Source organism: Ctenocephalides felis, unplaced genomic scaffold (genome assembly GCF_003426905.1).
Source record: "Ctenocephalides felis isolate EL2017-DRISC unplaced genomic scaffold, ASM342690v1 CF-g0.4_SCAFFOLD_01604, whole genome shotgun sequence".
NCBI lineage: Eukaryota > Metazoa > Arthropoda > Insecta > Siphonaptera > Pulicidae > Ctenocephalides > Ctenocephalides felis.
This window is the reverse complement of record NW_020537758.1, coordinates 16,450,493-16,469,967: the sequence shown is the minus strand read 5'-3', so window position 1 is coordinate 16,469,967 and position 19,475 is coordinate 16,450,493. Positions and strand designations below refer to the sequence as shown.

At 28.4% G+C, this 19,475-nt stretch overlaps 1 protein-coding gene across 2 annotated transcripts in view; it reads left to right on the top strand.

The window, feature by feature from the left end:
* Positions 1-19,475, top strand: part of LOC113373127 (spondin-1-like) — a 105,905-nt gene that overhangs the window by 71,280 nt on the left and 15,150 nt on the right. The gene's annotated exons all lie outside the window — the stretch shown is intronic.

Below are 19,475 nucleotides of genomic sequence, written 5' to 3'. Positions count from 1 at the left end.
ATTTTAATATTTTAATATTTCCTATCCTTCTCAAAGGGCCATTTCATGCATCAGCTCCTCAGCTGATGACTCGTGCCTTTAATATAGGCAACGAAAGAACGGATAATGACGAACTTAGAACGAGGGATAATGGCAGTGGACGTGTCGGTTTGAAAACACACGCAAGAAGTTAAGAGTATTAGGGATTTGGGTCAAGTGACGAGGGTCTAAGGCTGCCAACACTTTTATTGAATAAACATTGTTGGATAAATAGTATTGCGGCTCGGAGGAAAACTCATTTATAATGGCAGTCAAAGAATTTTTGATAGGAATGAGACGTTGGTACGTATCAGAGGATGGAAATTTTCTTTTGAACTGGTGATCAAAAAGTGATTTAAATCTTACATTGAATCCATAGAAGTAGTTTTTTTAAAACTAGCATTTACGCCTACTCTTATATTTAAATGTAACAAAATTAAAAAGCCGTAAAAGAGCCCAATGTTATGACAAGGCTATGTTATGTAGCAGTTTTCATACAAAATGGTACCAAAAACTGCCGATAACTAATGTTGCTGTGCAGTCCGGCGTTTAAGGTAGAAAACCTAACTTAGAAAATCGGATAACTTAGATCGGAGGGAAACTCGTTTATAATGGCAGTCAAAGAATTTTTGATAACAATGGGACGGTGGTGCGTATCAGAGGATGGAAATTTTCTTTTGAACTGATGATCAAAAAGTGATTTTAGACTTATGTTAAATCCAGATAAGTGGCTTCTTCAAAACTAGCATTTACGCTTATGCTGAAATGCAACCAAACATATATTATCAGATACTGAATTTAGGAACTAAAAATCAAATTGTATATTCACTCAAAATTATATATATAAGGGCTGGTCGATTTGTATGGGTAACAATAAGTCGCATAGGGACATTAGATTTTTGGGTACTAAGGATCAAAATAAGATACTTTGCCAAAGAAACTATATCTCTAAAATGAATTCTGATGTCCCGTGCACTAATTCAAAGATTGAGTCAAATTTTTAAAAATCTTGTTTTGGCTTATTTAGAGCCCCCCAATAGTGTCCAAGTGTATGATCGCCCCTACTACTTTGGAAGATCGATCTACCCATGTCCATGGTTTACCCCCTTTGACCTGCCCTTAGAGGTTTCCTATACAAAAATTGCATAATTTTTGGTACTTTGCATGACAAAAACCAGCGATTTAAATTTTTTATAATATTCATTTACTTATAACATATGTAGATAAAACTTTGTATAATGTAAAAATGATTGCTTAAAGTCTTTTCTCTAAAGGACCGACAGCCTCTAGCATAGAAACGCGCAAAAACAAACTTTATTGGAAAAATTGAAACAAAAAATTTTAATGAAATTTTTTTCGTGAAAAAGTTTTTTGGGTATGTATGAATTTATATCCGAAAAAATGGTTTAAAAGAAAGTTGCTGGGTAAAATACCAAAAACGATGATTTTTTGCAATTTTTGTATCGGAGATCTTATGGGGGAGGGTAAGTTTCAAGGATTGAACGATGAGCATGGGTGGATCAGCCTTTTAAAGCTAGTGGGGGTCATACATTTGTGCGCGATTGGGGCACTCTAAATTTGTCAAAACGAAATTTTTCAGAATTCAACCCTTATCTTTGGGTCAATGCACGGGACATCAAAATTCATCTTAGGGAAATGATTTCTTTGGCAAAGTATCTTATTTTAATTTCTAGTAACCGAAAATCATATGTGCCTAAGCGAATTTCAAATCGACCCGCCCTATTATATATATATATATATATATATATATATATATACGTGTGTTTATATGTATACATATGTGAAGTATGTGAAGAGGGTACATGTCAGTTACCATTTCTCTATTTGCGTTACAGCCCTTGAATACAAAGCGTGCGTGATTATTTTATTAAGTATTGACATTAATTGAGCTTAGTCTTAGGATAAAGTAACCAGAAAGTGAGTCTCTCCGGAGACGTAAATTGAATATTTACGAAAGCAAGAACAGCAGAAACCCATCAACATATAAATTCTCTTTGGCAAACTTTAAAATGTACGTAAAAGTTTACCAAACTCGGTGAGCATTCCCGTGGGAGTGTTCCAAGCATAATGTATAGCTAGTTAGAAAACCAAGCTACGGTGTACTACGACGACGACGTACTATATATGGGAACCCACATCGTATAACAAAACTTGGAAAAGGAAAACCCATTTATTTGTCTACTACGTTTGCGAACGAGATCTTATCGTTTCTTGCCTTCTGTTTCCTAATCTAAATTGCCATGCGGAACTACTTTATAGTTTAATTGACTTTTACCAAAAAAAGAGGGTTCAAAAGTTACTTTTATATTTTTATTGAACGAAGATAACTCTATAAGTTAATGCCAATCATAAATAAAATGAAAAATCATGGGAAAATCATGATAAGTCGAATTTGACTTTTAATAATTGTACCTGTAACTAGAGTACATATTGTAACGACACTAGATAATCTCGCCAAACTTCTAATACTACCCTCACTCGCCTATAATATGAATATAATATAAGGAACCTTTAAACCCATTCTCGTCACAATATATTTAATTATCTGACAATTCGATATGTATCTCTAATGAAAATCCTTAGACCCATACCAGCATCAGTCTATGATTTCCCTTTTCAGTATAATCAAGAATCATATAATTCCTGGTCACTTATTTGCGGTGCACAGAGACTAGTTCACTTTTTTTTTTTTTTTTTTTTTTTTTTTTTTTTTGTTTGGCCTCGCTTACTCTGAGCATTTAGCCACCTACAACATTTTTATTTATTTACATTCTAATTTATATCATTTTCAATCTATTTATGTATCCTATTCTATATTCTTCTTAATTTTTCTTCTTCTTATTTTCTTCAATTTTTGCTCTTTTTTCAAATTTCCAATTCTATTTAACTTTCAACTTTATTCCATTTTTTTTCGTCATTCTTCTTCTTACTCCTAATTCAATTCAACTATTCGAATTCTGTTAAACCTAACTTTTTTAATTTTTATTCAAATTATATTTAACAAGTACTATTTTTATTTGATTTCTACACATATTTTTTTCATAAATTCTAAGTCGTTGACAAGATTTGATCCGAAGATCCCTGTCGTGTGAATCGAACACGCTACCAAAGAGCTATGCTCGCCACAGACTAGTTCACTTGAACATTTCTCTGTGTCAAGTAAATATATGTTTATCAGAACAAATACAATTAATTTTGCGTTTGATCGTGTTATTTCCAGCAAGGAATTCGAATTAATTACGACACGGTTTCAGTAATTGGATATTGCTCGTTCAGACCCCATATACAGTTTACTGTATCCTAGGTCGATACTGTGCAAGAATAATATATGCAAAACAAATTTAGGAACGTTGCAATACAATATGATAATGAACTACCACCACAAATTCGAGATGTAATTTATTAATTTATTCGATATTGTAACTACTTTGTATACGTTATATTGTGGAAAACGTCAGATCAATTTGCTACGTGTTTATTGGAATTAAATTAAATCGTTTTTTACCTATCAGAATATAATTAGTAATACATAGGCAAACGCCCATTTAGATTTAATATAAGCATTCTATATTACAGATTTCACTTTTGTTAATTATCACTATAATTTTTTTTTAAAAGACGCAATTCCTATGAATATTTGGTTTTTACCTTTAGAATTATTTTTTTATATTAAATGGTGTACATTTGATCGATCGATACACGTGATTGATTTTTAAGGGATTTTGGACCCCCCCTCACCCTGATAATTTACGGTGATATTTAGAATATTTAGAATAATCATGTGTATTTTTAGTTACGTAAAATTTTCCGAACAAATTTTTGGAATTTACGAAAAAAACGTAAAATTTTTGTTTTTTTTTTTTGAAAATTTTTGTACAAAATAATTACACGTGATATCTTACTAGATCCCTCCCACCCCCACGTGATTTTTCGTGATTTTTTTGTCAAAACCCCCTGCCTCTTAAAACTTCACGTGATTAATGGTATGCCCCTTAAGTTGTTCATGCATTTTATTACATCAAATAATTTATAAATATGTGAGAAAATTCTTTTTAAACGAGGATAAAATTTTCGATTTTTTCTTCAAAATAAGGCTGTATGATATTTTTTCTTATGTCATCTTAAATTAAATTATAAAGAGTAATTAGATACCCAATAGTATAGGTTTTTTATTAGTTGCATAAACCAGTACCGTTATTTAAACAAGTTTTTTTAAATCTAAATAATTTATCTCCATGCTTTTGTTTTTAAATTTATATTATTGTAAACAATCTTTTCTATAAGTAAATTACCATGTTTAGTATATTAATTAAAAACTCAATTTGAAATTTTGTTCGTATTGGCGTGAATCTCATTAAAATATTGATGCCGTACTATTGTATAACTTTAATATAAAATTTCTATTAATGAAAGCAATTATAAATTTCATATTGTCTGTCAGAACTTTTAATTACTTTGTTTTATTTATACAGCGGTTTGTTGACGAACTCGTTCGGTTCTTCTCTGGAAATAATATATATATATATATATATATATATATATATATATATATATATATATATAATGTTGAGGATATTGCTATTTACTGACCATTAAATTATGAGAATTAAATTATTATTTTAATTCATTAAATAGGTCAGTAAATATGTCAATAAATTCAATTTCGGTTTTATAAGAAAGTTTCAATATTAACATATGTCGAATAATTTTAGAATTATGGTAGGTTTTTATAAATACCTCTATTGTGCAATTTTGTTTATATTTTTTATTATGTATTATAATAGGTTATGACAAATTTTCCGTTTTAAAAAAAATCTTCAAAGTTTCTGGTATACAATTTAATATATAAATACCGTAAGAACTTGGTAAATGCAGTTTTGTGCGATTGCGGTTCAGTTTAATCAAAAATATCCATAAAATTATAAATTTTATACGAATCCATGTTACAGAATAAATTTTTCACAATCGAACATACTGTTCCAAGTTTATATCTGTAATAAAAATTCGTTCGTTTTACATGTTTATTCTAGTTTTCGATTTATTCAGATAAATTCATCCGCCAGCTGTATAAATCACGTATGCGCAACTATTAGTCCAATTACGAATAAATTCATGGACCGTGTTAGAGAGTGTTACAAACAAAAAGATTTTTTTTTACAATAAAACGCATTTTAGTGCATTTCCAGTTCTTTGTTTCTATTTAATGGAGATATTTATTTGTTGTACGTATCGAATTGTTCTGATTAAAAACATGGATCCTTGGGATAATTAAATGCAGATATCGACGTTGCAATCTATTTGGTTCCGGAGAGTATAAAATGTTGGAGTAAAAATTTAAATTGAACATCAATCAATTAATTGCATTGCTTACTGATCAAGATAAACAAAAAAACAGCTTTATTTGATTATTTTAAAATAGGGTGGAGCGAAACTTAAGGGTCCACCGGAATAAGGTTCACCACTGTTATCTCAAAAACAAGTAAAGTATAGAGCCTTTTACCGATAGTATTTTAAAGTAGGAGGCAAAAGAAGTATAACCAGTTATCACCTATGTATGTAGTTTATTTCACTTAGCCAGCATAATTACTGAAGGTCAAGTTGGACTTTTGTACCGCGCCCTACACAAGAGCACTGTTATTACTAGAATATTGATATTTTAAATTTTTGTTTATTTTTTTGAAGCGTATACCCCTGTACTAACTATTATTATCCCAACCAGTTTTAAAAAAATATATATTTGGTCAAACATTTTTGTTTCATAGAACAAACAAAAAACATTTTTCCACTACCTTGTTGGAATTCATTTTCCATAGCTCCTGCCTAAAATTTTCTTTTCCACTCGCTAATTAATTAACTCAATCAATTCCAATAGTATCAAAAAGTCAAATAATAATTATCATCTGTTGATGTTGATGTGTATGTTATTATTTGCCATTGCTGTATCCCAGGTAATTAAGTTTGCTTGTGTGGTTCAATATTGACGAGTTCGACCATGTATTTATTAATTAGAGCTGCCAAGCATAACAGGACATTCATTAGCCAGGCGCTTCTCTATGTTATGGGTAACATACATGGGGGTATCGGGTACATATAGATATATATATAGTCTAGATGTGTCAATAAGTGGCGTTAGTGGTGGAACTAATGATCTATTTATATATTACAATTCCTCTAATTGACTATTTATATATAATAATACTTATATATGTGTGATAAGGGCTCTGCGCACTGCTCCAGAATATTTTTTTAAAAATCTCATCTCATTCATTAACTAATCAATACACAATTTTTTGTTAAAATTTTTAATAAGTTAATACGCATAATTCGAAAATTATTTAAATAACTTTTTGTTGCTAACTCAAAAAATCACTTGTGACTTCCTGTTATTTTATATAATTATATTTTGCACATCTTATGTTAAGATTTTTGTGTATTTGTATTGACCACGTGGCTACGATATACTCCTTAATGCACCCATATAATTTTGTTTTTCTATATTTATCAAAAATTAGAACTCGTTCTCTGAACTGTTTTGATTTGAATAATGTTTAGCTAAGTAACGATACTATTAGAAGGCAATCCTTCGATTGTCCTGACTGACATATACTTTTATTTATTGGACGTAATTAGAAGTAAACCCTTTTTCAATCATGACTTAAAAAGCTCTTTTTTTAAAAATAATACTATCTATATTTTCTAGTTGATATTCATATTATTACTGCTTGATATCAGGGTGTCCTGAGTGGGAATTAAACCTAAATGCTTTGGTTGAAAATCTGGCGCTTTTACCACTAAAACACCGAAAAACAAAAATCATATAATTCTAGTCAAAAGTTTTTATTTTATTATTCGATTTTGTTACTTTATTGAAATGATTTTTGGGGTTTGTTGTTTTTACTCATATTTATAAATTTAAAATTTGACCGTTTTTTTTATTATTGTAAATTTTTGTCCTACTGTTAATGAACATATATAAACAATAATTGAAAATATTAGAAATGCCATTTTTCATTAGAATGAAAAATTTATTTTTTAGTTAAAAATCCTAAGAAATAGATCTGAAACTGATTTCCAGAAGTTCACGTTTTTGCAATAAATCCCGACTATATTTTAATAATTTTAAAATCATTCGATTGTTACTGGCAGCTTCTTCATAATTAGCTACTGAAGTTTTTTTCAGACAAATTTGATAAAACTTCCATATGATGATATGGTTTATGGTCTTAACGAACATCTTAAATTATTGTTGGTCCTTGAAAACTGGTTTTATCATAAAAGTTCAACAAAGTCACTATTTGAAAAGTTGCTAAATCTTATTTTTTATTGATTCATACGATTATTTACACATTTTGACAAGTGTTTGCAGTTTGCCTAAAGGCAGCATTTGGCATACTCGTAGTTTTCTATTGTTTTACCAAATACTCACATGAAAAGCTCTGTTAACTCGTAGATTTTGTTTGTAATATTTTAAAATAAACAATTTGTAATTAAAAATTATAAAACAATTGATGCAATTAAGTCTATAGACTTATCTGTAATTTTGATACTACTTTGGTGATTAAAAATTTGAAAGCACTGTATGTCACTAATAGGTGAAAATATTTATACCATTGAATTATGGATAAAGTGGCAATTAATCACCTGGCTTTCATCATATCACGCCTTAATGAATAGACTATTAATCTAGTAATATTAAATCAAACTTGGTGAATTATGGATGTTCAACACTGTAGACTGGTCTGCTGATAAATACATAAACGGACATTGCAACTAATGTATTGCTTTGCGAACGTTCAGCTTTGATGGCTTGCTTAATTATACACCCTTGTATCATATGACCGTATTCATACTGTCCATACATCATTTATGGATCAATATATCTTGACTATGCACAGAATTCTCTACATTGAACTATTTCAATGTACCAAGTTTGCTGTATATTCAGGAAAACTTATGTGAGGCAATAACTCCATATATACCATATCACCAACTTAGATGATGACTTCAAATATCAAGTCAGAAAAGACCAACTTATAAAAAATCTTGGGTAACATTATCTTGTTTAATCTTCTTTGTAATTGATGCTGTAGTCCATTTATAATCTCGATAATATACGGTAATACGCGTTTATTGTTGATTTTGATAACGGTCTTAGCATGCAAATTAATTCTGTGTTAATTATTCATGAGCAAATTTATACTATGAAGACATAATGTGTATAACGATGGTCTTTAATAATGGATATTCTCTTATAAAATATACAAATAGGTACTAATTAATCCTGCAAAATGAACTTAGAAAAATACAACTAAAATCAAGATTATTTGCTGGCAATAATAGACAAATTTAGTACTATTACATTTCTTCCAACAGCAACAACAACTACGGTTGAGTCAAAAATTTATTAAAAATAGTATTTGGAAAATTTAAAGAAAACAGTTTGCAATAAACATATCTATAACCTTCCAATTTTGGAAATTTTTTACTTTTGAGATTCAACTTACAAGAACAAATAAATGTGTTACAACATCGTTAATGACATCCTGAATTCGTGCACGGATTCTTTTGGCCAGAGTTTGCGTGATAGTTTTACAGAAACAGAATTTTCTAAAAGCATGTCTGTTCTAGACTAGAAGATAAACGATACGTGCATCATAATTATTGTTAAAATTTTAAAATGCTGAATTTTTCTTTATTTTTAAGACCTTTGTTTAAGAAATAAATCTACACATGCCACGATCTATAAAACTTAGCTGCTCCTGATTTAGATTTTTATCATTGCTGTCCCTTAATAATATATATATATATATATATATATATATATATATATATATATACTTTGTAGAGTTTCGAACAAGAATCCAAAAATAATACAAAATAAAAAACAAGAAAAGTTTTTAAAAAAACAATTTCTTTATTTAATTATTTGTTTATTGTCGACGTTTCGGAACTAGGTACGTTCCATCTTCAGGACATCTGTCAAGAAACATGATCTTGATGAGATTTTAGCAAACAATATGTTTAGGAAAAGAAAATAGATTTTTCTTAAATAATGAATTAAATTGTAAAAAATATAATAATGTACAGAAATATGATAATATGTTCAAAATAAAAATGATAAAAATAAATGAGTGGATTATCAGAACAGGATATTAAACATAATAGAAATTTTTTTTGAAAGTTATGGAAATTTTTTAAGAAAAGGTTAATGACAAAGTTGAATTAATTACCTGTATGTTTGAATATTTGTTAGCACTTTTTCACTAAACAAGCTTTTTTAACAAAAATGATTTTGTGAGTTAATTTTCCGCCGAATAATTAGATTTTGTAAATCAAAATTACTAAAAAATTTGTCTTTTTTAAAATTATTATTTGAAAACACAAATAATATTGTTCTCTGGATGTTGTTCGATTGGTTTTCGAAAATTAACTAAATGAAACTGGTGTGCCTTTTGTAACACGTGTAAACACTTGAACGAGAGATGTGAGATTTCTGTGTGTGTTTTTTTTATATGTCAGGGTGTGAATACTCAAATTGTTGATCTTAAAAGGAAGTCGATATTAATTGTTTGTCAAAAAGTGTAAAAAATTTAAATATGAATCATGTAATAGGTTGTGATCTGATCTAATGTTGACACTGTTAGAAACATTTATGAGGATGAGACAACTCTCCGCGAATAACCTTCTAAAGATGCAACTTTCGTGATATAAAATCTTTGGAGTGAAATTAAATGAATGGGCGTTTTCTATAGAGTGTTGTACTAGGGTACTTTTGAAATTTTTTTGTTTATGGTGGACCACACTTAGTTCATGTTGTCTCATTCTCTTGTGTACATATTGGGAGGTTTGTCCAATATATTGAAAAGCACAGTCATTACAAGAAACAGAATATACTACATTAGTATTGAGATTGGATGGGGTGGGGGATTTAATGTTCGTAAAGAATTGGTTGAAGGAGTGTAAGGATGAGCCTGATACTAAAATGTTTTCTTCTAACAAAATTTTGGCAAAATAATAATATAAATCTTCAACGTATGGTATGCTGCAGTAAATAAGATTGGTGTTTTTGATGTTAGTACTGGTATTGGGAGAATTAATTTGTGTTTTTAAGAAAGTTCGTCTTTTTTGAATAACTGAATGAATGAGATTTTTTGGGTAACCATTTTCAATTAGAGTTATTTTTACTAGGGATAAATTTTGTGGATGGAAAGTTTGGTGAGACAACAAAATAGCATGGTCTGTAAGGGAAATAACAGTGTTTATCTTATAGTTTCTGGGACAGTATGAGGAATAGTGTAAGTATCTACCCGACCATGTCGTTTTTCTATACCAATTTGTTCGAACAAAGTTATTAGTGTTGTAAACGGATACATCCAAGAAATTAAGTCTGTTGTTATTTTGTAGTTCATGTGTGAAAATTATATTATTGTTAAAATTATTGAAGAGATCTAGTACTGTGTTTATATGATTTTTGTTAATGATAAAAAAAGTGTCATCTACATATCTAATATAAAAGTTAATTTGAAATTTTAAAGTTGAGAAAACGGAAATTTCTAGTGTTTGTAAAACTAAGTCGATGATTCCGGGAGATAAGGGACATCCCATAGCTGCGCCTTTAATTTGAGAATAAAAGTTGTCTTGGCAATGGAAATAGGAGTAATTTAAAATAGTGTTGATAATATGAGTGAAGACTGTTTTCGGAAAGTCAGTAAAGTTACAAATTGTGTGCCAACGTTTATCGATTGAGTTTAGGATTAATTCATGTGGGACACATGTAAAAAGGTTGACCACATCTAAGCTTAGAAATAAGTGATTTTCAGGGATGTTGCGGTTATTAATTAAATTCACAAATTGGTACGAATTCTTAACATAATAGGGAGAATTGATTGTAACATTTTTTAGGACATCAGAAATGAGTTTCGAAATATTGTAAAAAGGAGAGCCAATGTAGGAGACAATCGGTCTGAAAGAGCATTCCGGTTTGTGTATTTTTGGAAGACAGTACATCTTAGGGGAGATAGGGTGTTGTATTTTTAGGTTAAAAGCAAAATTCTCAGAAATTAGTTTTTTGTTTTTCAGATCATTGATTAATTTAAAAGCTATTCTAGAAAAACGTTGTGTGGGATCTTCTGTTAAAATATTATATGTTGTATCATCTTTAAGTAGGTTAAGGACGGAATTGTTGTAAAATTCTTTGTCAAGAATGACTGTGATATTACCCTTATCGGCTGGGCAAACTATAATATTATTAGATTTAATGAAAGCTTTAGTTTCTAAAATGTCTTTGTGGAGTTTCTTTAAATGAAAGTTTTGAAATTTATTATTTACTTTCTTTATATGTTTTACCAGTCTGTCACATAGTTTTGATCTAATGTTATTCTGTTTGTTTGTTTCAATGTTTCTAATGTTGTATTCAATATTACTTAGAATTTTCATGAAATCTGTTTTACTGTATTTCTGAGGAGAGTATGCAAATTTTGGACCTAATGCTAGAATATATTTAACATTTTCTGGAATGTAAATATCAGTTTTATTAACTAACCACTTATCTGTACAAGATTTAGAGATTTTGAAGGGATAGTTGTCATCTCTTTTTTGAATTAAAGTTTTAGTTTTTTTAATATGTTTTTCTTTAGTAGTATTAAAATGTTTGTTAAATTTATAGTTTTCAAAAGCTAAAAATTGATTTAAGAGGTCTTTGTTCAAAGTATTGGAAAGTGTATTGATTATGTTATCCAGTTGTGATTTCAAGTAATTTATGTAGATAAAAGTATTTTTTATTTCTAGATTCAAAACAGACATTTTCAGGTAATTAATTTGTCGTTCAATTTTATAGATGTTGAAAGTGTTGTATAAGAATTGTTTGTTTATAATATTAGAAATAAAATTCGGTATAATCCATTCATTTTTACATCGAATTAGAAATATTTTTTTGTTAATAACATTAGCATATTTGGAGTTAAGTTTTGAATATTTTTTCATTAAACATATTTGTTTGTAATCTACAGTTCTTGATAAGTTTTGAAAGAAATTTCGTTCCATAATGTTCTTGGAATATATTGAATGGTAGAGTCTTGGATTTGTGTATTTTTTGTATATATATACATATATATATATATATTATAAAAAATCTTTTATACCAAAAAATCAAATAAAGGATCACTTGAATTCAGCAGAATTTTTATCGTTTCATTTGCACTTTCCTTTATAATGGAGATTAGGTCTAATGATAGTCCCTTGGTGGGATTTTCAAATCATTACGTTTTTTTAACCCGAGGGCTGTATGGCTATAAAGTCAATATGGAATGAAGCCATAATATTTTCTGATAATCTCAGAGTCTTTAGCTAATGCATTTTTAATGGATTTTCTTCTTTCGGGCGAGTAAGGTGTATTCACTAAATATCAAAGAAATGGTCTTTGAAGGCAAATGGATACGCGAAAGTATACATTGGAACACACTAGAATGAATAAAACGGAATAATTAAATTCGTGAAAATAAATAAAGTAAAATACTTTCGATATTGTTGTTGCACTTATATATAAAATCTTAACAAATTAAATAATTTTTGTAAAATTATGTTATCCATAAAAAACAACAGTTTTAACAAAATTGGATAAATATATACATAAAATGATATATTGATTCGTCAAATATAAATATTAGTTTAAATTTGTGAAAATGAGCGGCAAATAAAGAAGTTTTGTTCTAAAAAGCTCCATCATTATTTTAGAAAATATCTAAGAGTTGAGTGAAAAACCAAGGACTATAGTCTTTGATTTTTTTTAACAAGATTGAATTAAATAAAAATTGTAGATGTTCTGACATGTTTGAAACGAGTGAAGTTTTCTTTCAACGAGTGAAGAACAAAATCTTGACATTCAAGATGTGTTTTTAAAATATGATCAATAAGCTCAATTTATAACTTAGTTTTGTAGATTCAATTATCCTACCCTATATCTATTTTTTCGTAATTCTTTGAGCTCTACTTGTGAGGAATTGATGGGCTGATTAACTTAACCCGAGAAAAGAAAGTGGTTCACGGTTACGTGTACAAAACAGTAAATTAGGATCTAATGAAATCCGACAGAAGATATCAGATGCTGATGGGACTAGGGATGTTGAACTGATACATGATCCATGGAATAGATGTAGACAAAAATTGATTTCGACAAGGAAAATTGTGATCAATTGATAGGATTATGTACTAAAGATATCTTAAAATTATAGAGAAAATCGTGCCCAGTTTTATAAAGTAAAAAATCAAAAGTTTAGACTAAATTTATTATCCTGCTGACAAATACATAAGCATGGTATAATTTAACGTCAGCAAAACTGATTTTTATTTTTCGCCATTTTCATGTAGCTCTATGCGAATTCCGACAACAACGTTGAAAGCGCAATGAATTTAACACAAGTTTATGTCACTCAGCGAGTTTTTGTGACACCAACTAATGCTGAACGACATAATGGAAATAGTGGATAAATTTGAAAATTGCGAAAATTCGACTAGTATATAGTTCGACTGTACTGTTGGACCTGGGCATTTATATTTAAATAAATGCCCACTATGGTCCAGACTGTCTTATGGTACTAGTGATTGATCAAGAATCAAACTTATATTCAAAAATAAATAATTATACTTAACTTATAATTATACGTCTTTTCAAACATTCCAAATAGCGGTGAAAAATATCATGATAAATTAGAAAATTGCAGAAAATTTAAATGTAAATATAACGCTTCCTTTTTTGGACCAATGTGAATAAGGAAAAAAGGAACAAAGTGAATCTTCTTCGTATAAATATCGTTAAACCTTTTAGTAATATTATATTTCATAGATTAAGGAGTAATTAAAAGTTGTAATATAAGCAGTAAAAATAAAAATATATGTATTAAGGCGGGTCGATTTGTATGAGTCAAAAATATCGCATAGGCACATATGATATCAATCAAAATAAGATATTTTGCCGAAGAAACCATATCTCTAAAATGAATTCTGATGTCCTGATACATATATATATATATATATATATTTATTTATTTATTTACTTATTTAATTTTTATACGCCAATCGGCTATATATATATATATATATATATATATATATATATATATATATATTAGGGTGGTCTTTAATATGGACATTTTCGAATTTCCTTGCTCCCAAGGGCTCAAATGGTTCCAAATTGATAAAAAACAATTCTCTGAAAGTTTTAGCTCTTAAAATTCACTTTTATATAATTTATAATTTTATATATATATATATATATATATATATATATATATATATTACAAAAAACCTTTTATACCAAAAAATAAAGGATCCTTATTATCGATCGATTCGTTATTAAACGAGGTTATTGCAAAGATATACTAAAACGTTCAGTACCAATTAGTTTCTTAGTTTCTCATCTTAATAAATTAATTTAGTTACAATGATGCATGTATATAGCATATTAGTTTTTTACAAATACTATTCTAGCAGAATGTTTACAACGAAAAAGGGCATTCGCTTTGCGGTTTATTTTAAAAGATAATATCCCCGGAATTTAAATACAGCATCTGGAGAAGACAACGTTACGTTGCAAAGATGTCCTGGGAATTCGCTCGAAATCAGCATATATTCATGGACTTCTATTCAATTGTAGTTTCTAAAGAAAATAGCTATAGAGTTTGTATATTCATTCTTATTCAGAGTAAACTAGATAGTTGCAGATCAATTCAAAACAAACTTGATAGTCGGTTTGTATGGAAAAATAGAATTTGTTTGAAATAACTTACAAAGAACACACACGACACCTTTGGGAATTCTCAATTCCTTATTTTTTTGCAAATAGTGCCTGTGTCAAAGTAAATTCATACTTTGGCTTACATATTAAATCCCGAGGTTAGGTGTTTTAGAATGTTCGCGTGTTGAATCATAACTTTGATATATAGTCCTGTAGGATAGAAGGTATTTCATAGTTTATATGTTATGTAAGTTTGGAAACAATTCCCTTTATAGTCTACTATGTTAGGCTAATATACAGGTGTAACTAGAACTCATGAACACACATCATATATTACGTACCTAGTGTCACAAAACAGTAATTACTTCTCATATGTAAATGTTGTTATATAATATTTTAAATTTTTTGCATATATTTTAAATAAATAAAAGATAAACTAGTGGTGTATGGCATCGTATCTTGAGGCAAATTGCAGGAACTTGTCGTACCATAATAAAATATTCGAGAAATATTCAATGTTGCTAAATAGATTTTTATTAAGTACTTATTAATAATTATTATATTAAGTACTTTAACTTATATATGTTTACAGAAAAGTAAATAAACAAAACTTAACCAATCGAATTTAAAATGAAGCACATTGTCTAATATTTATAATAATTATATAAACTGAATTATAAAGTTAAAATTTTTTTATTTGAAGTATATTAGTAAGCATTAAAACTTTAGCTAGAAAAAAATTAATTTAAATTATTTTCAACATTTAAAAAAAAAATAATTTTTTTTCCCAAAAGCAATCGTTTCGTCAACACAAGCAGAAAGTTTTTTGAACCATTCAAATCGGATGCTTAGTTCTCTCAAAAACTGCCATTTTTTGAACATTTAGCTTGGTATCTCCGAAACGGGTAGACCTGCCTTTGACAAATCAAGTTTGAATGTTTTTCAGATCATTCCAATCGGATGCACCCTTCGATTTCTCTCGATTTCTATTTTTATCAAAAAAATCCGTGGATAGATATCTTTGAAAATTTCATAAAAATAAATATTAATAGGAATCGAATGTTTTTTGAATCGGTTGATCCGTGCGCCCGAAAACGTGGACAAAAAATTATATTCACACAACATACAGAATACAAAATATACAGAAACCTTCAAGATGTGAATAATTGTATAAGTTTTTTCAATTTCGATTTTTGGATGAATACAATAATTTACCCTACGGAAGTTAATAAAAGCTCTTGCTAATCATTGATAATTTTGGTGAGATGGGTTCCTCCCTCAAAGAGTAATATTTAGAGTTGGAATTTGAAATTGATGAATTTTTGTACAATTTTTGTGATATTGATTTGGGGGTTATTTACTTAGAAACATATTGCTATTTTTATTTTCGAAAATAAAAACCGATGCCACTATGCGTATCGCATCTCTGATTCGAAGTCCTTAGGCGCCCATAAATTGTTGGAAACAGTTTCCAATACGATTATTTTGTACAAAATAGATTAATTTTTCATCGGAAAGTAAGCTCTAGATAAATGAAATTTATATCTATTAATTTATCTCTTCGGCTGGTATTACAATTCCGAAGTTACACCAAAATCCGGTCTTTTCGCGGATCGTAATGTAATTGATATCGGGCCGGTATTTACAAAGCCATAAATATTGCACGTTTAGAATTTAAGCAAAGAGACAGGCGAATGCGGGAACAAGCTCCATTAATTCGAAACGATATTCTTCGTCTTCCCATTAAATCTAATATCCCAAAAACGACCAGGATGAATTATTGAATTTAATCGCTCTCTAAACGAATAAAATGGGACGCAGATAGGTACATCTTTGGGAAAATTGTATTTATTAATTATTAATATCATTTGATTTCTGTGCTGAATTTGCTTAGGAGACATGAAATTATGGTTGTTTTGGGTGGAAATACAACATTAGGAAAGGATGAAAGAATCATTAAGTTTAATCATTTTATTTTAATGTCTCGGAAAGATTCTGGGAACGGGAAGGTAGTATTGATCATAATTGCCACGAAAATTTAAAAATAAATTGTTTCGATGTTTGAAAATTGTGATCTTTTAAGTGCAACCTAGAACTTTGGTAAAAATGTGACCATTTTTTGTTGGCTATAAAAATAATTAATTTTAATCATTTTATTTAAATGCAATTAGAAAGGTTCAGAACATGGCGTGATAGTATTGATCATAATTATCATGAAAAAATTTAAAAAATAAACCGTCCCACGTTGTTTGAAAATTATGAGCTTTTAAGTGCAGCCTAAAACTTTTGTAAATTTGTGACCATTTTTTGTTGAATGAAAGAATAATTAATTTTAATCATTTTATTTAAATGTTCTGGAAAGGTTCAAACAACGGGATGGTAGTTTTGATCATAATTGTCACAATTTTTTTGAAAAAGTCGTCTCACGCTGTTTGAAAATTATGAGCTTTTAAGAGCAATCTAAGGCTTTGGTAAAAATGTGACCATTTTTTGGTGAATGAAAGAATAGTTAATTTTAATCATTTTATTTAAATGCATTGGAAAGGTTATAAACATGGGGTGATCGTATTGATCATAATTATCACGAAGAAATCTAAAAAAAAATCATGTCAATCTGTTTGAAAATTATGAGCTTTTAAGTGCAACCTAAAGCTTTAATATAAATATGATGATTTGTTGCTTGTTGTGGTTAATTTTCATTATTTTTATTACATTTAAGCTTTGGATCTGTAATCAGAAATAAAATTTCTAGGATCACAGTCAAAAATAATGACAGAATTGCGCCAAGTTATCAAGAATTTAGGCTTTTTGTTCAACTATGATTATACAATTTTCAAAATTTAGTCAACTTTTAGAAGCCCTACTTTTAAAAAAATGTACTAAGGCATAATGGCAAGGTCCATCAAAAGTTGATATATGTAATCAGGATTGTAGAATAGTAAAATATTCAATAGTTTTATAATAAAAAAATAAAAATCTATATATTACAAATCCATAGATCTATAAACCCAAAATATTTATATATTATGAAAATATTCGAATATAAATATTCAAATTCAAAAATCAATGCCATCAAGAAATCTGATCAGCATGGCAACGATACTGATATCAAAATCTCAATTATAAATCCTATTAAGATATCTCATTTCGCATGCTCCAATTTATTTTTTCGATACGCGCTCTGTATAAATTATTACCTTAAATGAAACACCGTCAATAATTCAAAAATAAGAGAATAAACTGGGAAGAATTTTGATAAGGGAAAAGCGTCACAAGATTATGTGATAAATAAATAATTTTCTATTGGTTATTTTTAAAATTTGTAAAGGAAATATTAAAAAAAAGGAATAGAATTTTTGGGGTATTTTTGAAAATATTTATCAAAAATTGTATATAGTATTTAGTTATACTCAGAACTACTTTATTTAAAATAATTTATTTTAAAAAAAGTCTTCATTTTGTAGCATTATTACTATACTTATCATCGTAGGTCAGATTAGTAAACTAGTATTTTAGTAAACTCTATTTTACCATTAAATATTACTAAAATTGTTTGTGAAGTATTATTTTCAGTACCTTTAGTACTACGATCATCATCCAAAAGCAAAAATAAATCAACAAATCAAATAATTATTATGAACTATAGTCAAATATAATGATCATTATATTTGTCTATATACACAAGGGTATTATTTTCATAATTTTTTTAAAAAAACCTTAGTGATATTTTTATAATTGTACTTTATGCATCATGTATATAAATTGACTAATTAATTATTTTCCAATCACGAAGCGACATAAATTATAATACGTCAATCGAGTCCTAGTTTAAAATGTAATGTCGATGCAAATTGCTTTGTAACTATATGGAAGGATTTTGAATAGCAATTATAAATTGTTGATGATGGCAGTAATTTGAATTTTGCTATGCAGCAGGTTAATCAACGGTTTAATTGCATTTTGAATATACACTTTATAAAATGAGTTGTTTTAAAATCTTATTAATAGGATTTATGAAGGTATGTTGATGCACTTAATAAAAGATACTAAATTAAGAATTTTTTCTGCGTAAAATATTCTAAATTTGAAATTCAATTATCATAGTCGGAATCGATCCTTTCTGAGGGCTGCATAATACTGTCCATAAAATTTTATTCAAATAAGGTTTTTTCCAAAACTTTACCGTTCGGTTACTATCTATATCCTTATTTTCGCGAACGTAGCGTCTGAAATGTTCTCTTATGTTCATATTTTATTATTCAGACCCAACCTTTAACATGTTCATGCAAAGGATATGCTTTCAAACGCTTTCGACGGCGTTATATTATATATTCTATAAATCTATTATAGAGAATCGTGACAATAACACAACGATCCCATATGCGAAAGTCTCCCTCATGTGCGTGAATACGTGATGTGCATAACTTGTGGCTTATTTATTATACATTAAATATTTTATTGCGCTGAAAAATCGAATCGAACCCGGATTTATAAGGAATATTTAAAAGAAATTGTGTTTTATGTACCCACGGGAGAAATGAGTGCCGATCATGCATTGTCAGCATGTATCTGATCCCAATTTAGTATATTTTTTTATATTTTTTTTTATTTTATTTTCATTCTGCAATCTATAGAAAAATAATTACATTTAGCAGAGAATGCTGACAAGTTGTTTACAATTTAGAATATGTTATGCTTTTTATTG